General features: G+C 39.2%; 1 protein-coding gene across 4 annotated transcripts in view; it reads right to left on the bottom strand.

Annotated features, from left to right (window-relative positions):
* The window catches only part of LOC124367984 (trafficking kinesin-binding protein milt-like), a 143,955-nt gene that overhangs the window by 40,436 nt on the left and 76,461 nt on the right, over window positions 1-27,058 (bottom strand). Inside the window, exon 2 of one of the 4 annotated variants that reach the window (XM_046825245.1) lies at window positions 25,939-26,253. The exons of the other annotated variants lie outside the window; for them this stretch is intronic. The gene's annotated coding sequence lies outside the window, so the exon portion shown is untranslated. The remainder of the gene's footprint in view (window positions 1-25,938; window positions 26,254-27,058) is intronic. 4 annotated transcript variants of the gene reach the window in all.

Raw genomic sequence — 27,058 nt, 5'->3', positions numbered from 1 at the left:
TATTATTAGGCTGTATGTGGACAAATATCATTAAAACCTATTCACTAACTAGGACCTGTTACTTTTTGTTTTGCGTAAGATGTGGTCAATCGTAGTACTAGAACTGGCCGTCGGATAGCGCTGTGACCACTTCTTTCCCGTGGTACTTCTCCAATTGTATGCAATCTTCTCTGTGTCCTTGCATGGATTGTGACTTAATTAATCCAGTGTATTATCAGCAGCAGGTGTAGCTGTGGTCGGGTATCAGGAGGCCAGAACAAGTTGATAGAGACACCGTCTTGTACGCGGTCTCGGACCACTGGTCCCGGCTCACGGGTGTAATGGTAATGAGTTCACGGATCATATCACCGTCACACAGCCACAGGTATCCCGTCACGGCTCGCCTCCCGCAGAAGGGACAGGCTGGAGTGCCCGGGAGGAGATCTCCTGGACCGTTGACGCCATTAAACACTAATTGATCGCGCCTCGTTACAGAACACCCAGGGAGTAGTAGTAGTCACACTTTCATTCAGGGGATTGCGGCGAATGTGTTATATATGGTAATTTCATTAAGCATGATGATTCGGTAGATGAATCTGCTCCATGGGAGGCAGTCGTACCTTGCCTTGAAGTAAAAATTTTTAAATTTTAATAAAGTGATAATACAATACAAAATTAGGCAAGAGACAGCAAATAATTATTTTGTACCACTCTGAAGTAGTGTTATAATTAAATATAATTAGGTAAATGTTGTTTTATTCGCCTGCCCCGTTCTAAAATAATACAACTTGTACGACCATGGCATGCCCTTTGATTTTGATCCATGATACTCATGATGGACTTCGTAAACGTGCAAGAGAGTTATTCGATACTCGTGTTCTCTGAAGGAAGCACTTGGACTACAAGCGAATACTGAGAAACGAGAAGTTAGGAAAAGCTGAATGAAAACTTCCCAAGATCGATCCCACTCGTCACGATGAGTGAAATGTAATGATGATTCCAGGAGCTAATCCAATACCAACCATCCCATCATCGTAGCCTTCGCTGATCATCGTGAATGTGCAAGCACCTTCGTGACCAAGCGCGTCCTGTTTCGAAACGGACGGTGTTATACAGATACTCGGTATTACTAGTGTCAAGGTAGTCACGAGTGTTGCCATGCAAGATACAATAGGAGTGAGGGTGACTGGTTCAGGTGAGCGCCTGTTTGTTGCCACGAAGGTCAAGGAGAACATTCCAGCAAGAACAACTTCTCCGACTTCATGACTTCACAAGTGGCTGTGATGAAGGTTTATGGCTCAGGTTACAAATCATGGTCTTGTCCACAGCTACACAGACTGTTCTAGCAAATCATGAAATTCCAAAATGTGCAAGGGTATATTTTATAATTTGCTTCATGCATGTGTCTCTTAGAGCAGCGTCTGGAATCTGACGCTGCCACAGACTTGACTCCTGGAATCGGGAGTCATGTTCGTCTGAAGAGATCCAAAAAAAGTCGGCGACGAAGGACTCCCGATTCTAGGAGTCAAGTGTGCATCAGCGCCAGATTTCAGACGCTAGACTGAGAGCAAGGTGAACTGGAGCAAAACCCAACATTCACATTGAATCAACTCTTCCCACCACAGCTATGGTAGTCTGTGCTGCACCACTGGGACTAGACAATCTAAATGGGTACGCGCTGTGTTAAGGGTTAAATTCACCACACTTATAATTTAAAATCCTCGAAGAACCGATACTTCGTATGTTCGCCTTCGGAAATCTTTCAGAGAGCGGACCAAAATATGGCGATTGTTGGGATGGTTTGTATACGGACTTAAAATATTCTCGCTCTTAAGAATCTTTGATTTTTGCTGAATAAAACAAAATATCACAGCAGAACATTCATTCCAGTGAAAATTAGTCGGGTTGTGGAGGGATCAATGTAACACGAATTCCAGGAGTACCATTTTATAACAACAACGGATTGAAATAAAAGATTAGATTTTTAAATTCATCATTACCTTTTAATTGCTTCTACTGACTATACTGTACAGGGTGAGGCAGACAATCTTTCCGCGATGTATGGCGGATGAACCGAGAAACTTACTTTTTCGAGAACCCACATATTTCGACCCCAAAGAATATATATTTGGTGCCACTCAACCATCCAATATAAAACCATTTAGTTTTTACGAGATCTAATGATAGAGCCATGAAAGTCATACCTTGCTATTTGAATTTTTAAGATATTCAAAGTTTAAAATATCCTAAATTTGAACTATTTAAAAAAATGGTAAGTGAGCTGAAAAGTGAAAACTGTATATTTCTAGAAAGAGTACTACTACTTTGGTAATCTTGGATCAACATTTTGATTTGCTGCATTAGTATCGAGGTAACAATAAAAAATTTGAGAGTGTATACAAGAAGCGAATTAAACGAAAAGTATTCAAAATGATCAGTGAATAGACTTTCATGATGGCGTACAACTCAACCTACCTTTATATTTGAAAATCTTAAAACAAATGCATCTGGGGTATTTTTTGGGTGTAAAACATGTTTTGCCGAATTCTTGGGGTCGAAAAATAGGGGTTTGCCGTTAAAAAAACGAAGAAGGTAGTCCCTTTGACCCTTAATAGTCAAAATAATGGCTTTGACACGATCGGCACTTCCACCTGCAGGGCTCGAGCTACTCGCTCGGTGTGACATTAATTGCCCCCCCCCCCCGTCCACTAGTCCACACAAGGCTTCCTCCCCCTTGTCGTCAGGCCGAGCTTGAGCCGGCTTTTGTCATTCCTCCTTCCGGCGACACCGCGTCCGCTTTCCTGACTTGAGTTACCAGAGTATCACGTTCGCGTTAGCCTGTTGTAACCTGTATTCCGGGGAAAATCCCATTTCTAAAAGTGACCCCACAATCCGTTTTAGCATAATGTTCTTTCTTCATGGAATAACCTTTTCTTAAGACGACAAATGGGGCGGAGGATTATGGACTGCTTGGTCACCAAAAATGGCTACAAGGTGTGCTGAGGAGGACGATAAAAATATAGTACAAACGGACTGTGGTATCACGCAGGGCCAGGCCCTGGGTATCACGTGAAAACCGTGTGAAAATTGGTTTTTCCATACTTGCTATCTAGCTTTGAATGTATCAATGGTGTGTGTAACGAAAATCTATTTCCACCAAGAAACAATGTTTTAGTAACATAAAAACAAACATTTGCGTTCGGTTTTTTTTCAGTTTCAAAATTAAGAAATTTGGCCGAGTTGATTTGATAAATTAGTCATTTTGAAGAGGAGATTACTAAATTCGTGATTTGGAAGATGAGATTGGTAAATTCGTGATTTGGAAGAGGAGATTGGTAAATTCGTAATTTGGACGAGTAGGTTGGTAAATTCGTAATTTGGAAGAGGAGATTGGTAAATTGGTAATTTCGAAGAAGGAGATTGGTAAATTCGTTTAGAAAAGAAGATAAAGCGTACGTCAATGACCTATTTAATTGAAGACGACACCTGTGGCAGAGATTAAGAAGACGTACCAATGAAATTTACAGTACCTAAAACACAAATTGTTGGAATGATAATTAAAATGTTGGCACTGGACGCCTAAGATTAGACCGAAAGAGTAGTTGCAGCGTCTATTTATTTGATAATCATGCGATTCTCCAGAATGTGAGCTAGTGACATTTACCGAACACGTGGTGTACATTATAGAAATGAAAATATGGGAACGTTAACTTAGAGATATACAAAACGTAACGTAAAGAGTAGGAACTGTGCTGAGGCTGTTTAAACAGGAGGTCGTGGGTTCTATTCCCCACTCGGACAAACTTGCTTTAAAATGTTTAAGAGCACAAGCCGCCCTCCCCAATACACACAAAAACAGTACGCAGATTAAAACAACTTATCTTACGTAATATAAAAAATGTTTTAATCAACAACCCTTTACATTACTGCAGCTAATTTCATTAATTATAGCTAACCTGTTTACGTGAAGTACTTGTATAATGGAACAACAGTACTCTACAAAACTCACTACACAATTTACAGTCGATACATTTGGCCCATCTTGTCAGTTTTTCCATTGTCACATTGTTGATACACACAAGTCCAGTTATTTATGCCAACAATGCGCAGGGGACTTCTCAATTGTTATTACTAGCCGAGTAACTCGATATAATGCACGCGCCCCACCCCTTCACTAGCCAGCACAACTCATGCATGCAGCACTATAAATCAGCACAGACCACGCCCCTACTAGATGCAATCTCGGCACGCTATACTCGCAGCCTGGGCCTTGCATATCTTGCACAAAGCGCCTTGCATAGTTAAAAGGTCACAACAAACCATGCTCCGAGCCTTGCACTTGGCCTAGTTCTTTAAAAACGTTCTATTTTTGCACAACTTGTGTTGAGAGATAATATTTTATTTATTCCTAGAGGGAAATATCAAGGCTAAGTTTTCCACCCACGACCTAACATTCAAATTATAAGAGGATGTTTTAAGATCGTGTTAAGCTACATAAAATTAATACAAAACTTTAAATTAAGTCTAAAATGGCCGTTAAATACTTTTAACAAACCACTAAAATACCATATTTTAGGCAGAGCCAGTGGCCGCGCGGTCTAAGACGTCGGACCGCAACCGTAGCACAGGCTCATAAGGCTTAAAAGTAGGCAGACCTCTTTATAAAAAAAAACTAAAAAAGTAAATAAAGCACGCGCTTCACCACTATTGATTGTCCAACCTACAATGTTCAAAATCTAGCGCTACTGTTTGTTGGGCTGGTTCGTTTACCTGCTGAAATACAACATTTTAAATTATGAATAACCTATAATAATAATCGATAACAATTAATTATCAATATAAATTTGTTTTGGGTTAGAACGCAATCACAACATATACAAGCTTAAATATATAACTATATTTATTTAATTAAAACCTCAAAATTCCCGAAGGCCACTTCTTTGCACTGTATAAGCCCACGATCGCGAGCCGCGTTAGTTTTGATGGGGGTCGAAATGGGAAGGTGTCAAAAGGGTTAAAACTAATAAACGACCATACTGACAGTGTTGACTTGAAACCCGATAGTCAGACACACACATAACTGTAATGTAACCGCCAGACAACCAGGCAAAGACACTGAGGGTAGTCACCTTAAGGGTCTGTATACGGTTAGCTGACGTTGATTTAACATTTACTTACGAGCCAACTTACGATTGATTTCAAATGTGCCAAAGTAAAAAAATGAGCTGAGAAAAATTCTAGTTTCACATTTTTAATCCTTTTGATACCTTACCATTTCGACTTTCACCCAAATAACGGTGGATGACAATCAATTTCTTAGGCAAAGTTCCTCTATCGATTTCAAGAAAAGCCAGGTTGGGTGCTTATACGGACTATAAAGATCAGACGTTGACCAACAACATCCTAACATGTAGTTTACATTGAGATTTGATTAGAACAGGTTTTATCTTCAAACAGTTGTCTTCAATGAAGATAGAGAGGGCGAATTACTATTCGGTTCTCGAACCATATTTATTGTGTTTACCAAACCACCAACGCTACATTTTCATCATCTTACTCACTAGTTATTTTTAGTCCTAGACTTCAGACAACATCATATTCTGTAACTACTACCTACCAGCACTCAGTGCTGCCCAGGTATTCCCAAAATTTTACAAAAACTCGTAGAAATGTTCAAAACTGTTCATGTATACATACGCACTACCGTTATTCCTTTATCTTGATCGTAGCATTGATTGGTGTTCACGTATTCACAAAGTATGCTTGGCTGTATATATGAGGAATTTGAACCTTGAACTGGCTAGCGAGAACGGTATTCAACAATCACAACAGCAATTCTTGAACCGCTCATTCACAGACATTGCGCGGTTAATGCAACTTTCACCGTACACTTCCGTCACTCTGCAGGTAGATATTTGCAGATTTCTCATCTCCAGCCAGCCAACCAACCAGTGAGTCATTGTTAAATTTTGAGGTTATGAACACTACATCGTTGACCGATCAGCTGATCAAGATCCATCCCAGTAATACCAATCCAAGTATAAATCGAAATTTACCGACCACGCTTTTTTACACCGGTATATCTCAACAATTATTGAACTTCCCTCGTACGTTTCAAAGCAGCGGAGTCATGGTCATCAAGAAATCTGCTGTTTGCAAACCTATAATCGGAATACCCAAACCTACCTTGCTGAAGGACACAGATGAGCCCATTGATCAGAAAGTCCCGTCCAACCTAGTAAACCATGTTAAGTTTTGAGGTTATGGACGCAGCAACGTCGGTCGAGTCATCGCCTGACCAAGGTCCGTCCCAGTAATGCCAACTGAAAAGCCTATAAGTAAAATATCTAGTCTTACCAACCGCGTTTACTCTATTCAAGATGGACAAGTCTGGAGTGTTCCTATGGGGACGCGGAGCACGAAGAAGCCAACCACACATTCTTTTTTTGCAAACGGTGGAAAAACGAAAGAAGGGGATTCGAGGTGGGGTGGCCATAGACTAACTCGCCACTGACACTATTGTTCGGAGAATGGTCTCTGACAGGCAGACTTGTAATGCTCTCTCTGCTTATGTTAGAGTAGGTACTGAAAGGCAAGAAATTAGAAGAAATGCAATACAGCCCGGTGTTGTCCACCCGAAGGCCTGATACTGTACGGCCATTTGTTGGCTTAAGTAGGGACCCTCTTGAAGTAATACGGAAAGCAGTCACAAAAGGGAGTTGTTTTTTATGCGAGTGAAACTCAACCAGTGGAAATACGCTTACAATGCATTAGCATTTTCCCTAGTTTATCTCATTAATTATTGAATTTCCCCCATCTGAAAGAAATTCATTCAACACCAAAAACGAGTATGTCCACGTTTCAAATGGAAGCAATACAACTATTTTCAGTAATAAATCTGCTAGAAGCCGAACCACCAGAGTGTATATTGAGGAAGCGCGCGGACGATCCTATCGCCAGTCATCATCCTTGGGGCCGATGCGTGATCGTTCCGTCATGGAGGTGATCGGTTCCACACCGAGTCGCGACAATGGATTACCGGCGAACTCGCGCTTCTCCAGGCGTCCTCAATCTCAAGGTGTGAACACCCCGGCAGGGCCGTAGTTACGTGATCGGGAACCCGGGGCAGTGCTCGCCAAATACCTAGTTTGTACACTAAAAATTATCCAGTACGAACATTCGAAGACGAATCGAGGAAGAGTGTAATTGATGTGAAAGACGTAGCTTGTCGTAGAGGTTTTCCACTTCTGTTATAAAAGCACACAATAGTGATCTACATCTAAATGATGAATAAGGTAATTTATTTTCTTTCTTTTAAAGTGTTTAAAACCCAACAGAAGTAAGAACTAATAATTAATTTATTTCATATTGTTAACTTTCAATAGAACAATTTTAACAAACAAGTTTATGGTGGGAAGGAGAGTCAAATGTTTACGAGTTGTAGGGACTCCAGAAAGTTAAATCCCCACTGATTTTATCCCCTATCGAGGGGTAATCCATACAAATTTTACGAGGCTTATCGCCATCGGATTTATAGCTTAACATAATTCTGTAAACCTTTCAAATACACCTGACCTCAAAACAAAACCATCAAATGCCATCTGCACCATGCAGGTTTACTATGATGTTAGTTTTTTTATATGAGTTACATTAAACAACCAACCGGTGTGATTTTAGTCACAGAACAAAGTAATTTTTGTCTCAGAACAAAGTGCTTTTAGTTACAAAACAAAGGGATTTTAGTTACAAACCCTTGGCCTCGTTTTCAGCATATGCAAGGGCACTAAAATAAATCGAGGGGAATGCTGGAATATTTGGAATTAGGATGAGCTAAGACAGCGGTCACTAATCTCTCACATTTTTTAAAACGAGTGCTGACAGTTTTTCACTACCCCCAACGTACTCAGGTTGCCCGGAGTGCCCAGGTTACGAGGACATTGCATGTCAGAACAAAATTTCAAGACTTCCTTCCACTATTGATTGTGACTTGTCGCCGGAGAGTATTGCTGCAGAAGTGCAGGATAATGGCGTAGCGCGACATTACATTAAGCACAGAGTCATCGGTTTGAGTGTCTCCAACAAACAACTCCTGTGGTGTTAGAAGCTAATGGCTCAATGCGGTGGATTCATCAATCGGACTGTCATTATTGGCTGTCAGAAACTGACATTCAACATCAATCATACACACCGCCTACACGATCAGTATTCTCGTCTGTCCGGTTGGTAAAAAAGCAAAAGTTTATTCCATTATTTTAAAAATTGTCTGTAATTCTTTTGTATAAGAGGCCCTGGTATCCATGAACTTTTGTTAAATAAAATAGGACTTGCTTTAGAATAAAAAAGAACACTTTACATACAAGTATTCTATTTGTGTAAAAAAAAAATCACTTTTGTAATCGTGAATGTAAACAAAAATAATTTTACATCAGATAAAAATCACTAGTGGATTGTCAGTGATTATTGGCTAAGCGTTAGAGAAGTCTATTCCGTGGGAGAGGGGGGGGGGATTGGAAAAATGTATTTATATCTATCCATTGTCCTCTAGACGCACGATATAAATGCACTTGAGAAATTTTACACGACGCTTCATTTCTATACAATCAACGTCGACTTATATTATGGTGCATGTCACTCCATCGAATCTTTGCTGAGCGTTAGCGAACATTCTCACATGGGTCTAATGGGTGACCTGATGGCACGAGAGAATCGCGGGAAATAATTTTGCAAACTAATTTGAGTAAAATCCTAAACACTTCAGGCACGGTAGCCTAATGAAATGACACATCCTTAGTATGTTTCTTCAGACAGTGGGGATGGGCTTTTGACGTGGATTACACAGGATTTAGACATATTTCGGAATGGTTAATACATAATAAACTTCTCATAAATACAGCTAAATCAAAATGTGTTTTATTTTTTGATCGGAATAAAGAGAGTAAAGAACTTCAAATCAGCTACAAAATGTATTGCCACACACATCAATGTCTATATAAGTGTTCTTGCAAGGAAATAGAAATTTGTAGATTATGTAAAGTATTTGGGATTAATAATTGACAGGAACTTAAAATGGGATCACTATATAAATTATTTAGCAGGAAAATTACGAAAAATTTAATTATATTTTGTATTTTTTAAGAGATTATATAAAAAATGAACATTTGAAGCAGTTATATAGCAGTTATATACTTCCTGGGTTGAAGGCACCATTCGGTTTGGTATTTTACACTACGGAGGGAACATATCAGAGTATCCTAAAACCAATTATAACTAATTAGAGATTTTCAGTTAGAAACATTAACAATATAAAAAAAAATTGAACCTGTCTCACATTTGTTTATAGAACAACGTATACCGAACATTAACCGATTGTATGTGTCACGTATTTTAAATTACATTCAACAACATATCTTTAATTACAGTGTTAGCAAAGTATACTAAATCTTAGATCATCTAGTCAAATATCATTAATTGTTCCTAATTTTACGAAAGAAATCTCCAGGCACCAATTTTGTTATAACGGTATTAAAATTTATAATAAATTTTTTGAAGGAATGTGGTAATGATCTGTTTTTTTCAAGGTAAGCCCAAATTCAAAATGAAAGTCAAAGAATATGTTCATAACAATATTACGTGAATCTGTCCAAGTCTATAACCCTTCTTTCAATGAATGATTCTTGAATTTTTTTATATTTCACTATATTGGTGTATTTTCTGTTGATTTATATGACTAAAATTTGTTATAATATTTATTACAGTTCGTTATTTGTTATATATCTATTTAAATGTTATTTGTATTGTTATTTTAATTAAAGATTTTATAATGTTATCTGTTTATTTATTGTAATTCATATATGAATAGTTATTTTGTTTGACTTGTTTATTGATTGTTGTTATCATAATAATTATATAGATGTATATTGTTGTTATTTTTATTAATAGTTTAATATATACTTATTATTGGCTTATGAATGTATGTGTGAATATGTAGACTTGTTGTTGTGGTTGTCATATGTGAAAATTGGATCTGGTATGAGCTGGGAGTCTGTTGGCATTTCTTTAGTTTAATATACTAGTATAAGTTTATATACCATATAAACATTGTATAATAATGGTAAGTAGCAGGATTAGTTTGTTAATTTAATGTGCAGTCGACCAAATTATATAAAAATTTTATGTGATAGGTGTAAAGATTTGTCACACGTGCATACTGCACTTGACAATATGTATATGCTACTACAATATATTGTAAAATAAAGATTTTTTGAACTGTGAAACTGTGAAATAAATGGGCTATATGGGCTTGAAATTATGCAATCGCGACAAAGCCCATTTACGCAGCACTTGGCGCACTCCTACCTTCTTAGTACGATTGAGAAACGTGAAAATCTCACACAGTACGATAATGTATCGGTTACTGCAGTGATTAAATTTAGTACCTTTATAGAATCTACGCACTCCACTTGGCGTACAGGGTGCTAGAGACACTGACAACGTACTTGACGGTACGTTGTACTACGCAATAGAAGCGTAGGCCGCTCAGCTGGACTCGTCCGCGGCTACTTTTAGCTCAGGCGACCGTCTCCAATGCCGGCGCACAAATACCGATGTCGCGTAGTCGGTCATAGGGACTTACGTCATACACAACGTAGAGAAGGTGGCACGTGTCGCGTAACAGACTAACGCTGATTTCAAGTATATAGAGAAACAATCTTACAGGAAAGACATTTTACATTCTCTCCTGTCAAACGTGAAAAATAGTCAGCCAACTGCGTTGCTTCAATGACGCTCAGCCAAATTCCTTAAAGCATGCAACATCATAGAACACACATTTTTGTGTTTAAGTGTAAATTCAAGTATCATTTAAATAATGTAACGTCTAACATAAAAATCACTATTGTCTGTGCTTGTCGACTCTAGAATAATCTGCCGGATCATATCTCAGAGGTAAGGTTGGGACACACATAACCGCCCCGTGCCCGACACGTGAGTCGGCCGATTGTCGGTGCGGGCTCGGCTCGGTTACCGTGAGGCCACAACATGTCCGTATGCAGTCCGAGCGCAACAATCTCACTGTTTGTACTAGAGCATGTTTCTTTTCAATTCGAAGTGACAGATACTTAAAAAATATTCGGAAGATTAAGTATTGCTTGAGAAAATTGTTAATATCATTGTTGTTATTTTTATTAATCGCTGTGATGAATGAAACATTGTAATGCTAACAGTAAAGCTTTGTACAATCAGCTAGTATGTAAAATTTGTAAATATCATTATCTTGGTTATATTTTTTATCTATAATTCTTGTTCATTGTGTTTCATTGCAACGAATTTCGGTCAAATACACTATAAACAGTATATTTAGTGTTTTTTGTATTAAAACCCAAGAGCTATAGTGTGATGCCAGAGAGTTTGCCATGTTGCAAGCCCTTTTATAAATAATTTGTAAAACATAGTAAATATTTGTAAAATATATACTGGAGAACTTACAAAAAACAACAGATTTTACAAAATGTTTTTCTTTTATAGCTCCGAGGACAAATAATTTATTGCCAGAATTAGTCAAAAATAGTAGAAACATAAATATATTCTCTAAAAAAATTAGAGTATGGTTTGATCGGTCAAAATGATATTGAGTATTTGTTTAAGATAATACATTAGTGTATGGTTAGTCTTGTCTGCTAAGTTATAATAATATTTAAATAGACACGTTAGAGCATTATAAAATAATTATTTATAATATAATATTTAATGTTACATGTGTAAAGCCTAATATTTGAATTGTAAATCATGCATAAATCCTTTTTGTTTAATACAGCACACTAGTTATACTAAATTTAAACTTTGAAACGTAAGAGTACATTATTTACTACATAAGCTAAAATAACTCATTTTTATCATTTCATTCTTGCTCGATTCCGCTATTTTTATTTTTTTACCCTTTTTGTATATAGTATCCCCAACACAGGCACAGCCTCTTATGGGGTACCTAAATTTCCCTTATTTTGTAAATCTATTGGCCTAATTATTAGTTTAAAAAAAAGAAAGACAAATCTAAAAAGGATGTAACCTACTTTTTATATTTTTATTACTCTAAGTACATAATTAGAAATAAAGTAATTAGAAAACATTTTTTGTATTTGTTAATTTACTGCTATACGTTATGTCATAGTATTATTTATTATTAAGCACTGGCAATAAAATTTATTTGTAATATTCAGTTTGTTATTATGGGGAACTAATGATTTATTATTATTATTAATTTTTTAACATGGGGTTTTCTTTGCTTGAAAATCTTATTGTAAATAAAATATTTTTATTTTTACTTTATTGAAGTGAAAAGAATAAAAATAAAAATGTCATAGAAACATTCTAAATATGACCCTTACAAAATACCGGAATAAATGTATCAAGTAACTTCAATACATCAAAGAAAAATTAATCTAAATGATGAAGAGGTAATGTATTTTCTTTCTTTTAAAGTGTTTCAAATCCAACAGAAGTAAGAACTAATAATTTATTCATATTGTTAACTTTCAGTAGAACAATTTTAACAAACAAGTTTATGGTGGGAAGGAGGGTCAAATGGTTACGAGTTTAGGGACTCGAGAAAGTTAAATCCCCACTGATTTTATCCCTTTATCGAGAGGTAATCCATAAAAATTTTACGAGGCTTATCGCCATCGGATTTATAGCTTAATATAATTCTGTAAACCTTTCAAATACACCCTGACCTCAAACAAACCATCAAATGCCATCTGCACCATGCAGGTTTACTATGATGTTAGTTTTTTTTATATGAGTTACATTAAACAACCAACCGGTGTGATTTTAGTCACAGAACAAAGTAATTTTTGTCGCAGAACAAAGTGCTTTTAGTTACAGAACAAAGTGATTTTTGTTACAAAACAAAGGGATTTTAGTTACAAACCCTTGGCCTCGTTTTCAGCATATGCAAGGGCACTAAAATAAATCGAGGGGAATGCTGGAATATTTGGAATTAGGATGATAGCTAAGACAGCGGTCACTAATCTCTCACATTTTTTAAACGAGTGCTGACAGTTTTCACTACCCCAACGAACTCAGGTTGCCGGAGTGCCCAGGTTACGAGGGCATTGCATGTCAGAACAAAATTTGAAGACTTCCTTCCACTATTGACTGTGACTTGTCGCCGGAGAGTATTGCTGCAGAAGTGCAAGATAATGGCGTAGCGCGACATTACATTAAGCACAGAGTCAACGGCATTTGAGTGTCTCCAACAAACAACTCCTGTGATGTTAGAAGCTAATGGCTCAATGCGGTGGATGATCATCAATCGGACTGTCATTATTGGCTGTCAGAAACTGACATTCAACATCAATCATACACACCGCCTACACGATCAGTATTCTCGTCTGTCCCGGTTGGTAAAAAGCAAAAGTTTATTCCATTATTTTAAAAATTGTCTGTAATTCTTTTGTATAAGAGGCCCTGGTATCCATGGAATTTGTTCAATAAAATAGGACTTGCTTTAGAATAAAAAAGAACACTTTACATACAAGTATTCTATTTGTGTAAAAAATCACTTTTGTAATCGTGAATGTAAACAAAAATAATTTTACATAAGATAAAATCACTAGTGGATTGTCAGTGATTATTGGCTAAGCGTTAGAGAAGTCTATCCGTGGGAGAGGGGGGGGCGGGGATTGGAAAAATGTATTTATATCTATCCGTTGTCCTCTAGACGCACGATATCTCGATGCACTTGAAATTTTACACGACGCTTCATTTCTATACAATCAACGTCGACTTATATTATGGTGCATGTCACTCCATCGAATCTTTGCTGAGCGTTAGCGAACATTCTCACATTGGTCTAATGGTGACCTGATGGCACGAGAAAATCGCGGGAAATAATTTTGCAAACTAATTGAGTAAAATCCTAACACTTTTGGTACGGTAGCCTAATGAAATAAATTATGAAATATAAATATAATATAAAAAATATAAATAAATTATGGACTTGAAATTATGCAATCGCGACAAAGCCCATTTACGCAACAGTTGGCGCACTCCTACCTTCTTAGTACGATTGAGAAACGTGAAAATCTCACACAGTACGATAATGTATCGGTTACTGCAGTGATTAAATTTAGTACCTTTATAGAATCTACGCACTCCACTTGGCGTTCACGGTGCTAAAGACACTGACAACGTACTTGACGGTACGTTGTACTACGCAATAGAAGCGTAGGCCGCTCAGCTGGACTCGTCCGCGGCTAATTTTAGCCCAGGCGACCGTCTCCAATGCCGGCGCACAAATACCGATGTCGCGTAGTCGGTCATGGGGACTTCCGTCATACACAACGTAGAAGGTGGCACGTGTCGCGTAACAGACTACGCTGAGGTTGCATGCAACGTTCAACTGTATAGACAAGCAATCTTACAGAAAAGACATGTTTACATTCCCCTGGCAGACATAAAAAAATATTGCCAGTACACAGAGTGGCTTCAATGGCGCTCAGCCAAATTCCATAAAGCATGCACCATCATAGAACACATTTTTGTCAATGTGGAAATGAAGGTTCATTTAAATAATGTAACGTCTAAACATAAAAATCACTATCGTCTGTGCTATCGACTCTGGAATAATCTGCCGGATCAGAGGTATTCGTAGTCGGGAACGGTTTCGGGAGGAGGTTAAGGACCATCTGTTTCGGGCCTCGTCGGGTTGACGATTTCGTGGCATGGAGTATGGGACGATGGCTTTGTAAGAATGGTGATGGGTGAATGTCTGTTAATTTCCCTCCAGTTTTTCATTTTATTTATTTGTTTCTTAATCTCATGAAGAACATTCTTGTTATTATATATAAAAATGCCACTTATACAAATTTAATGAATGTAAACAAGTCATTTGACAGGTATTTGGTCTTCCGATCATATGTTAGTTTGGTTATCTAAACACATATGTGAAAGAAACAGCCAAATACAAAATAATTGAATCGTAAAAAGTTAGGGCTCTGTGGTGTAATGGTAAGACGTTCACCCGGCAAGTGAAAGAGAGACCGGGTTCGAGTCCCGGCGGAGCAAGTACTTTTGTGATTCAATGTTAATTGAAATTATATATATATAAAATCTGTATATATAATATATATATATATATATATATATATATATATATACAGATTATCATTTTTGACGTAAACGGCTATACTGTGGCTCTGTTTTACACTAAAAGTGTCCCTTATAAATTTATGGTTGGGTGTTAGAGAGGACTTAATAGTCCTAACCTCGCCAATTGAATGTTTTTCTTTGTGTTCAATAAAGACATCTTTCATTTCATTTGCTATTCCTATCGAAAATAATGAGACACAACAACAGGGTATTCCAAAAGCAGCGAAGTTAACCGCTATATTGGACGGTAGTTTTAAAAGTTTGGAATTTCTCCAATTAAAGTTCGCCGACATATTTATAGTTAACAAGATCAACGATGCATTTGGAAACTGAGAGAGACATGGGGTGACCTGACGTCTCCCTACTAACTGTTGGTACACCTGTAAAATATACTGTAACAGGTAAATGAATAAAATATGAGCCAGGTCAGGGGCGACGCTAAGAGTAAAAAGGGGGTGATGAGGGGGGAGGGGTCAGCACATATCAGTGGGTCAAGGCTCGAGATTGGCGGAGCCGCCCCTGTCACGGTCGATACACCCTTATCAGAGTCTGTAGCACCCCAGTTGTCAAACATTCCCGCTCCTTCCCTTCTCCGCCATACTGATGTGTTTACATCCGCCACCAAGAGGTGTATGGATTATCCCCGGACATCTCCAGTCACATGTGTAATACTAAACGTGAGATAACGGTCGGGGAGATAACGAACACCCATTAACACGCAATGTTTTAATCACCTACATTTTTATAACAGTTGGTCCCTCTGAGTGTTTTTTGAAAGATACGAATCTTGACGTGGATTACATCTCACTTCCGGCTAGACTCGGATGGATGGAAAGTTGTTCAGAAATGAAAGTTTTAATCTCAAACTGGAATTCAAATCCGGATATCCGTGGAAATAAATTTAAATCATAAATACCGTACGGCATCCAAAGCAGAGAAGGGATCCTATCGATAAAAAAGTACAGCTGTCTGTCTGGTCCTATGCTACGTTCTAGAATTCGGATTAAACGTTGTGTAGGTATTCCACATTCGTGCGTAGGTCGCCTGACAAAATTATTCGTGCATCGTCTCCCTGTAAAATTTTTAGACCGTCTCCCTGTAACATTTCTGCGTCGGCTCCCTGTAACATTTGCACACTGTCTCCCTGTAACATTCGTGCACCGTATCCCGGTAACATTGAGAACCGCCTTCCTGTAATATTCGTGCATCGTCTCCCTGTAACATTTCTGCGTGCACCGTATCCCTGGTAACATTGAGAACCGCCTTCCTGTAATATTCGTGCACCGTATCCCGGTAACATTGAGAATCGCCTTCCTGTAATATTCGTGCACCGTATCCCGGTAACATTGAGAACCGCCTTCCTGTAATATTCGTGCACCGTATCCCGGTAACATTGAGAATCGCCTTCCTGTAATATTCGTGCACCGTATCCCGGTAACATTGGAGAACCGCCTTCCTGTAATATTCGTGCACCGTATCCCGGTAACATTGAGAACCGCCTTCCTGTAATATTCGTGCACCGTATCCCTGTAACATTGAGAACCGCCTTCCTGTAATATTCGTGCACCGTATCCCGGTAACATTGAGAACCGCCTTCCTGTAATATTCGTGCACCGTATCCCGGTAACATTGAGAACCGCCTTCCTGTAATATTCGTGCACCGTATCCCGGTAACATTGAGAACCGTCTTCCTGTAATATTCGTGCACCGTATCCCGGTAACATTGAGAACCGCCTTCCTGTAATATTCGTGCACCGTATCCCGGTAACATTGAGAACCGTCTTCCTGTAATATTCGTGCACCGTATCCCTGTAACATTGAGAACCGTCTTCCTGTAATATTCGTGCATCGCATAGAATGCATGTTCGTAAAATTGCATTATGTCGTGAATTTTTACAGTATGGATAGTAACCATTTTGTAACCTTCTATTGGTAGAGAGACTTTTATTGGTATAGAACTTATCAGAGTAGTGTATTGTAAACTTATCCTTGTGTATTGTCATAGTACAAATTTTAGTTTGAATTGGCTAGAAATTATGACATTTCACCACCATTTTCGCAATTTTACTGTATATACTAATAACTGTATTAGTTTTCCTGTGAAAACTGCGCCGTTTTAATTCAGTTATTTACTAATACAGACACAATATTAAATTTATTTTTAATACACATTAATATCACGTAATAATTGACTTACTATAGTTGTACAAGTTTTATTACACTTACACTTTTCGACAACTCTTACGCTTTAAAGTTAATGGCTGTTCACGTTTAAGAAAAAAAAATTATATCCATGTTTATTCGAGTTTTTTTTTTAAGTTCTATGAACCAAACAACATTTTGCTATTTCACATATTTCTTCGTTTCGCCAAACTTGAAGTTTTTGTTTACAAATGTTACGTCATGTGTTCGTTCAACTTTATAAAACTAATATAAAACAAGATAGGTGGGTATATTTATTGGTACATAAATAAACTTCAAAGTTTTACGAAGACAGCAAAGCCACTTGTTGGTATGTTGAGTATAAAAATATGTATCATGAATTTCAAAAAGAACGCATGCAAAACATGGAATAGTACTATGGAACTTTAGAAACTGCCAGATCTAGGGTTCAGGAGGATTGAGAGAGCTCTCAGCAGGTGGGTCAGGTAACTAATTCCCGGTACTTGGAGTGGGGGGGGGGGTGGCCAGCGGGCTGCTTATCGCAGAAACGGTAGAAAAACAGGAAACGATGTTGCTCATGAGCGGTCAGAGTTTGCGATATTGACGCAAGCAGAACCTTAAGCGGAAGGTGAAAAGGATCTAGACCAAACATTCACGAATTCGAGATAGCATGTAAAGGAATTTATCAACGTAACAATCCTGCCCTCTCTTGTCCACCTCACACCGCAGACACTTGTCACGCTGCAATGCTGTTACAGAAGAATCGACAAAACGATCGACGCGACGATTCTCTACCGCAGACTAAGTGGCCGCCGCCGGAACAGATCGAAGATGATGCGATCACGAGAGCACAAAGGCGGCTATTGAGATAGGAACTTGCCGTGTGTCTGCAGGCAGCTGCGGTCTCTGACTCCTCATTACGTCACTGTTACCGGACGATACCCCGGACCGATTTGTCTGGAAATACACACAATAGAGCTGCTGAAAACACTCGGGAGGAGCAAATACCTTTTTAACTGATTCTTCACTTCCTGGTGGATCGTGTCTGAACCACACGCCGAATCAGTCTGTAGGGTTATTCACCTTCACCTTCCGTAAGGAATGAACGTAAAATCTTGCAGGTAAGGGTCAGTTACAAACACACCGGGTGAAAGACCTTAAGAACACGATTACAGAACACGATTCTATTGTTTTCTTAACGACCCTGAATCGTTTTTAACTAGAATTTGAAATTTCCTACTCCTTTTGCGTCCACCCCTTCCTATAACCCCAATAAGTTACAGAATGTATAGATGTAGGAACATTGTAGTCGTTAAGCCCTAAACAAGTGCAAAATCATCTTAAGCTCTCCTACAGTCCTCGAACTGCTTGGTGTGTTATAAATTTTGAGTTTCCTTTCACACGATTGTGGTCGCACGCATGAAAGCATCGTGTACCAACAAATTTGAGAAAGAAAACGACCCACAATTCCCATATCCTGGTTTCATTCACTACGAGGTACTGTTCAAACACACGAGGTTTGACTTCACACAGTGCCTCCATCGAAGTCAACGTGTTATATTACTAAATCCAATGGTTTTTACGTCTATCACACGTGTATTTTAATTTCAATTTCGCAACCCGGCCAACCCCAAAGTCCTGGGATGCAAACATTGCGACTGTCACACACCCTTGCAGACGTAACCCCGACGCAACATCAAGGGCTCCGAGGTCACTAACACGATTCTCCCACGACACGACGGAGGGCGAAGGGAGCCTGGCTGAAGTCAGGTCGTGGAAACGCCATTCATCTCAGACGCCACGGATTTCGTAGAAATGCTGAACGGAAGTGGCGCTAATAGCCCATGACACATTGTGGCACTCGGCCAACTTGTTTGGAACTTGGCCTGGTGCCAGCCTCATGGCGTAATGCCTTGCAGTAGGGCCGACTTGGTAACCCAATACATTTTACTGCAGACTGCAACTAACCTGACTGTACTCGACCACGAGACAACCTTGTCTGCCTATAATGTTACGATTTCCAGTTTTAAAACGAGGCGCTTATTTCGAACTATTTTCAGGCAGATACTGTTTTTCAAAGTAACATCTAAACCAGGTGGCTGGTCATATTCCCCTAGCTTGTTTCTCTGCCCGCAGGGTATCTCGAGAACGTATTGAACTACAGAGATGCAATTTTGAATAAACCTTCGAGTTCATACTTTTGAAAGATCGAGTTCGATGATGATATATATTCCTCCATGGGATTTGGTTGAACGTTAGAGAAGTCTGACACAAATATAATTATCTCTAAGAGAAGTCTGGCGTTAGTATATCTCTACGACAAATACAGTAATGGAAATCAGCGCGCCACTGCCCGGGCGAAAATGGGATTGGGGAGACTCAACATTTTACCACGGTTCATCTTTTGTCAGGACCTTTCAAACGAGATGTCACTTAATGGGTCTTCACATTTAAAATTTTGAGCCATCTACCCCCCCCCCTTTCAAAATCCCATTTTGGGGAAATGGGCAAAGTTTTGACAGTGATACAAAAGTTTACTTATATTTTCTAGAAAGGTGTCCCAAGTTCCATCTCTCCATCTTTATCCATCAAAAACTAAACATACTTTTAACTCACACTGTATGTTCCTCCATGGGATTTTGTTAAGCGTTAGCGAAGAGTATATCTCTAGAACGAATACAGCTACAGACTTGAAATCATAAATAAACCTTCATTTACTCATAAGCAAGATCGAGTTCGATAATGGTATTTGTCCCTCTGTGTGACATCCCTCCTTCTACCCTTAGCTAAGCCTGTTACGCGACACGCGGTATGGCATGGATAGTAATCGTCTTAGAGGCGAAAACCAATTTTCACTGTATAAGCAAAACCTAGTTCTGTATCCTACAATATTTAATTTTTCCTAAGAAGAAATCGATCGTCAGCCACTCTAGTTATGGTGGAGGTTGAAATTGGATGTTATCAAAAGGGTGAAAAATATTAAACGATCTCTTTTTCTAATATTACATTTTTTGTAGAATACACATAACAGTCACCCAACTCGATAAAGAGACTGAAAGACGCCTATTTAAGGATCTATATATGTGGTTATCTGAAATACACAGGTTAAATTAGCTCCAAGTTTGGTGCGGTTTAATAGCTAAAAAGGACAGCGAATCACCACTACGATCACGTACCCTGTATGTGGCTATGAATTAATTCACAATTAAGACGCGCGCACGCAAGCATCGTACTTTTCCCTACCAGCACGAAGAAACAATTAATATGAATGTGCACCACCAATTTAAATATAATTGGGGCCCAGCGGCGCAAGTACTGTAGGCTACATACCCGAGTGGGACCTAACAAACATGGTCTGCATATAACACGTGTTGAACACGGAGAAGCAAAACAATCTGATTATGCGGACAAGAGGAAGTTCCAAGTCTCTAGTACCTTTATATCAGGAGTTATCGGACAGATGAGCAGATGGACTGACCTTTGTAACCTTCTTACGTCAAAACCAATAGCGTTCTCCTTTGGACTAATATAAACCTATTTAACAAGGTCCAAATCACTGGGAACTTTCCATCAAGAGTCCTTCCGTTTTAGGAGGTCCTGTCGCTGTCGAGTCCTTAATAATTAATTTGAAGTTACTATTGTTGATAAATATATAATTTACTTTAAATACATGTTGAACAGTCCAGTGCGCTAAACAATCCAACTGATAAACCACACATAAACAACGATCATTGTGAATAACGTCATACCAAAAAGGTTGTTATTGTTAGAGGTTCTTGTTTCTCCAACAATGGTGGCTTACACACAAGTGCAAATATTGTAAAACTCAAACATAATAAATAAACTTGTTGATTAAAAAGGGTGCATCTGTTACACTACTTCAGTGCTTTAACTATTCTAAATAGAAACACAGTGCACAACACTACAAAACACTTGTTTACTTATCGTTTCTTATCAGTTATATGAATCCAAAAGATGACAAAAGTTTTGGAGCAAGAACGATTGTTCTTAAATGGAGGTGTACTAAATAAGAGAATAGTTAGTTAAGAAATTAGTTCTATGTAATATTTACAATTCGTGTTACTCTTCAAGCACATCGAGACACTCGTGTGTAAGAAAAAGAACTGATTTGCAGGAGATAGTGCATCCTTCCTGGAACTCGAAAGGGTTCCGAATGTACAGCACAGCAAGAAATGCAAGAAGCTAAGCAACTGTAACACTCGGTCCTTTCTATCTTCCAGAAGGAATTCACTACGCTCAGTATTGGTGTTGCTCTCTAAACACAATGACATGCATGTTGGTAGAAGAGAGGGCGGTTTTGTGAAAATGGTGCACATCTACTGAATTTGAAGATGTGAGCCTTCAAAGAAAAGCACAACACAAGAAGATCATCAACAATGGGCGGTTTTGTGAATAATGGTGCAAATCTACTAAAAGTGAAGACATTTGCTCCTTATCATTTTAATTGAAGAGTTCTTCATCCTCAGAAGATCTTACTGAACTCTTATCATAGTTATATACATCTTGGACAAAATAAAAGGCAATGCTATGAAATATTGTGCACCTACTGAAAGTCAGAATTTGAAAAGAGAATTTGAGCAAATATAACACTAGGTTCTCCTCGTTCCACCTGGAGTTCTTCATCCTCAGTAAGTACTTATTGTTCTTTTAAAATAAAGCCATAACGTTGGAGAGAGATTTTTGGAAGATGATGCGTAGGTAAAATTTCAATATCAAGGTTAGTGTCCAGTAGAAAACAAAACTCAAAGCAACATAACACCGGACCTCCACACGTCTCAGCAATAATTCTTCCTCAGAGAGCATACATATAGATCTTTTCACACAGACAAATTAAGTAGAAGAAAGAAGATTTCCGGAATACTGTGCAAAGCTACCGAAAGTCAAGGTCGAGGGACTTGAATCACAGAAGCAGATCACAAGAAGCTAAGCAACTACAACATTCCAGTCCTCTACCTTCCAGTAGGAGTTCTTTTGTGCTCACGTAGGACTATCGCTGTCTTAACATAGACAACGTTAAGTAGAAGGACGGACAGATTAGTGGAAGACGGGTGCAAAGCTACTTATAGTCAAGGTCGGGAGACTTTCACCACGGCAGACCACAAGAATCTAAGGCAACTACAACATTCAGATCCTTCTACCTTCCAGTAGGAAGTTCTTTTGTGCCTCAGTAAGGCCTATCGCTGTCTCTAACATTAGGACCAAGTTAAGTAGAAGAAAGGACAGATTTGTGGAAGACGGTGCAAAGCTACTTTTAGTCAAGGTCGGGGGAGACTTTCACATCCCACACGGCACGATCACAAGAAGCCTAAGCAACATAACAACATCCCGTCCTTCTACCTTCCAGTAGGAGTTCTTTGTGACTCAAGTAAGGCACTACTCGCTGTCTTAAAATAGATCAAGTTAAGTAGAAGATGGACAGATTTGTGGTAAGACGGTGTGCAACAAAGCTACTTCATTGTCAAGGTCGGGGAAGACTTTCAACACGGCAGATCACAAGAAGCTAAGCTAAACTTTTACTAACATTTCAGTCCTCTACCTTCCACAGTTGAGGAGTTCCTTTGGGCTCAGTAGGCCTATCGCTCTCTTATAAATAGATATGTTAAGTAGAAGAAAGGGACAGATTTGTGGAAGACGGTGCAAAGCTACTTATAGTCAAGGTCTCGGGAGGACTCTTTCACACGGCATGATCTACAATGAAGCTAAGCAACTACAACAATCCCAGCTCCTCTACCCTTCCAGTAGGAGTTCTTTTGTGCTCAGTAGGCCTATTCGCTCTCTTAACTTAGACCAAGTTAAGTTAGAAGAAAGGGACAGATTTGTGGAAAGACGGTGCAAAGCTACTTATAGTCAAGGTCGGGAGACACTTTTCAACACGGGCAAGATCACAAGTAAGTAAGGCAACTACAACATTTCCCGTCTCCTCTACCCTTCCAAGTAGGAGTTCTTTGGTGCTCAGTAGGCCTATCGCTGTCTTATACATAAGACAAGTTAAGCGTAGAAGAAAGGATACAGATTAGTGGGAAGTACGGTTGCAAAGCTACTTTATAGTCAAGGTCGGGAGACTTTCACACCGGGCAGCATCACAAGAAGCTAAGCAACTAAAACATCCCGTACCTCTACCACCAACTAATCCAGTAGGGAGTTCTTTGTGCTACAGTAGGCTCTATCGCTCTCTTAACATAGACATGTTATGTTGAAGACAAGGAACTAGATTTGTGGAAAAGACGGTGCAAAAGCTACTTATACGGCAAGGGCGGGAGTCTGTTCACACGGCAGATCACACAGAAAGCTAAAGCAACTACAACATTCAGTCCTCTACCCTTCCAGTAGGAGTTCTTTGTGCTCAGTAGGCCTATCGCTGTCTTTTAACATAGACCAGTTTAAGTAGATGAAAGGACAGATTTTGTGGGAAGGGACGGTTGCAAAGCTACTTATAGTCAAGGTCGGGAGTGACTTTTCACTACGGCAGATCACAAGAAGCTATAGCAACTACCAACAATCCCGTCCTCTACCCTCCAGTTAGGAGTTCTTGTGTGTACATGTAAGGCCTTATTCGCGCTCTCTTAAACCATTGACAAGTTAAGTAGAAGAATAGGACAGATTTGTGGGAAGGACGTGTGCAAAGCATACCTTATAGTTCAAGGTCGGGACGACTTTCACCACAACGGCAAGGATCTACAACAGAAGATAAGCATCATACAACATCCCGTCCTCGACACTCCAAGGTAGGAGTTCTTTTGTGCTCAGTAGGCCCTATCGCTGTTCTTAACTTAGACAAGTTAAGTTGAAGAAAGGGACAGATTTGTGGAAGCCGGTGCAAAGCTACTTATAGTCAAGGTCGGGTGGACTTTCCACCACGGCAGATCACAAGAAGCTAAGCAACTACAACATCCCGATCCTCTACCCTCCAGTTAAGGAGTTCTTCTGTGCTCAGTAGGACCTATCGCTCCACTCTTTAACACTAGACAGTTATGTTGAAGAATGGACAGATTTTGTGGAAGACGGTGCCATAAGGCTACTTATAGTCAAGGTCGGGAGACTTTCACAAGGCAGATCACACAAGAAGCTAAAGCAACTACAACTTCCCGTCCTCTACCTCCAGTATGAGTTCTTTGTGCTCAGTAGGCCTATCGCTGTCTTATAACATATGACAAGTTAAAGTAGAAAGAAAGGACTAGATTAACTTGTGGAAGGACGGTCTGCAATGCTACTTATAGTCAAGGTCGGGAGACTTTTCACACGGCAGATCACAACAGGAAAGACTAAGCTACTACAAACATCCCGCTCCCTCTACCTCCAGTAGGAGTTCTTTGTGCTCAGTAGGCCTCTATCGCTCTCTTAACATAGACAAGTTAAGTAGAAGAATGGGACAGAAGTTTGTGGGAAGCACGGTGCACAATGCTACTTATAGTCAAGGTCGGGATGACTTTCACACGGCGAAGATCACAAGATAGGCTAAGCAACTAACATCATACCCGTCCTCTTCCCTCACAGTAGGAGTTCTTTGTGCCTTCAGTAGGCTATCGCTTGTATTAACATAGACAAAGTTAATGTAGAAGACAAGGGACAGACAGATTTGTGGATGACGGGTGCAAAGCTACTTATTAGTCAAGGTCGGGGAGGACTTTCCACACGGCAGGATCACAAGAAGATAAGCAACTTACAACATCCCGTCCCTTCTACCCTCCAGTAGGAGTTCTTCTGTGCTCGTAGGCCTATCGGCTGTCTTACACATAGACAAAGTTAAGTAGAAGAAAGGTCAGATTTGGTGGAAGAACGGTGCAAAGATCTATCTTATAGTTCATGGTCGGGAGACTTTAACACGGCAGATCATCAAGAAGATAAGCAACTACAACATCCCCGTCCTCTACCCTCCAGTAGGGAGTTCTTTGTGCTCAGTAGGCATATCGCCTCTCTCTAACATAGACAAAGTTAAGTAGAAGAAAGGACAGATTTTTGTGGAATAAGACGGTTGCCAAAGCTTCTTATAGTCAAGGTCGGGAGACTTTCACATCGGCTAGACTCAACAAGAAGCTAAGAAACTACATCATCCAGTCCTCTACCTTCCAGTAGGAGTCTCTTTGTGCTCAGTAGGCCTATCGCTCTCTTAACATAGAGACAAAGTTTAAGTAGAAGAAAGGACAGATTTTGTGGAAGACGGTGCAAAGCGCTTACTTATAGTCAAGGTCGGGAGACATTTTCTACAGCGGCAGAGCACTAGAGTAAGCAACTACCAACATCCCGTCCTCTACCCTCCAAGTAGGAGTTCTTTTGTGCTCAGTAAGGCCTATCGCTCTGTCTTAACATTAGAAACAAGTTAAGTAGATGAGATATGGACAGATTTTGTGGAAGTCGGTGCCAAAGCTACTTATAGTCAAGGTCGGGGAGACTTTTCACTCGGCAGATCACAAAGAAGCTAAGCCAACTACCAATCATCCTACGTCCTCGTACCCTCCAGTAGGAGTTCTTTGTGCTCAGTAGGCCTATCGCTCTCTTAACATAGACAAGTTAAGTAGAAGAAAGGACAGATTTGTGGAAGACGGTGCAAAGCTACTTATAGTCAAGGTCGGGAGACTTTCACACGGCAGATCACAAGAAGCTAAGCAACTACAACATCCAGTCCTCTACCTTCCAGTAGGAGTTCTTCGTCCTCGGTAGGCCCTTGTTGTCGAGCCTCCGCTATCTCATCCTCGTCATACTCGAATCCATCCTCTTCGGCGTCATGCTTTTCACCCTCCAGGGCTGCAGCGCTTTACACTTTACGTCACTTTGCACTGTCTTATATCAATCTTTTCCACTAGAGACAAGTCATTTCAGAGATTCTACTTTGTCCCATTGTAGCTTACGCTTCTATCGGTTGATGCTTGATGTCATTAAGACCAATGTACTATACTGTTTAATCTAGGCTACAATAGTTGGAAGTTTTTTATATCCCTGGATAACCTGTGTGTCAAAATTATAAAAATATATTCTGATAACAAACATATTCTCATCAATAAATATATTCTAATTTAAATACTCCAATTTTCCATATATACTTAATCTGGGTATGATAACAAGAATTATATAAATACCGAAAATTATCCTAGATTTTTTGTTAAGAAAATAACAGGCTGCTCCATTATTTTTACTTCTACCCTGTCTTTTTAATTACCTTAATGAAAATGTAAACATGTTATGAATAATTGTGAAAGAAAATGCAACCATAAGGGCATTTCTACTGGGATAGTATGATTACTAAAATAGTAATCTTATGTTATCCAAATTAATTAATAAACAATAACAAAATATCAAAATCCTTTTTAAATTAACTAAAACTTTACTAATGTTCGTTGTTTTTTTAGAACAACTCAAAGGCCATGTTCATGTCACTTATCTCAATACAGTATGCGTCCATAAAGTAATGATCGGTGTTGTGAAACTTATTATTTTCCCACCCTGTGGTGTCATTAGAGGGTGCTAGCAATCGACCGCCTTGTAGGAAATTTGCCTTAACCACAAAATCAATCAGAATGTTTAAATCCTTATCATACCTAAATCGGGAGAGACGAACTCATAATCCATCCTCAGTAATCGACAGAGAGGCAATCGAGAACTCTTAATTGCTCAATCAGAATATCAATTAGAGGACTTGCAAGCCGGAAGCAATATCCTGGAGCGGCGACGAATCGGTTCCCACGGGATGTACGACATTACTGGCTGGGTAGCGGTGCAGGGCTTTCAGGGGATAACAGGACTCCCGGTCATC

Source organism: Homalodisca vitripennis, chromosome 8, assembly GCF_021130785.1.
Source record: "Homalodisca vitripennis isolate AUS2020 chromosome 8, UT_GWSS_2.1, whole genome shotgun sequence".
Taxonomy (NCBI): domain Eukaryota; kingdom Metazoa; phylum Arthropoda; class Insecta; order Hemiptera; family Cicadellidae; genus Homalodisca; species Homalodisca vitripennis.
Note: the sequence above shows the minus strand (reverse complement) of the source record. Positions and strands in the feature narration are given on the sequence as shown.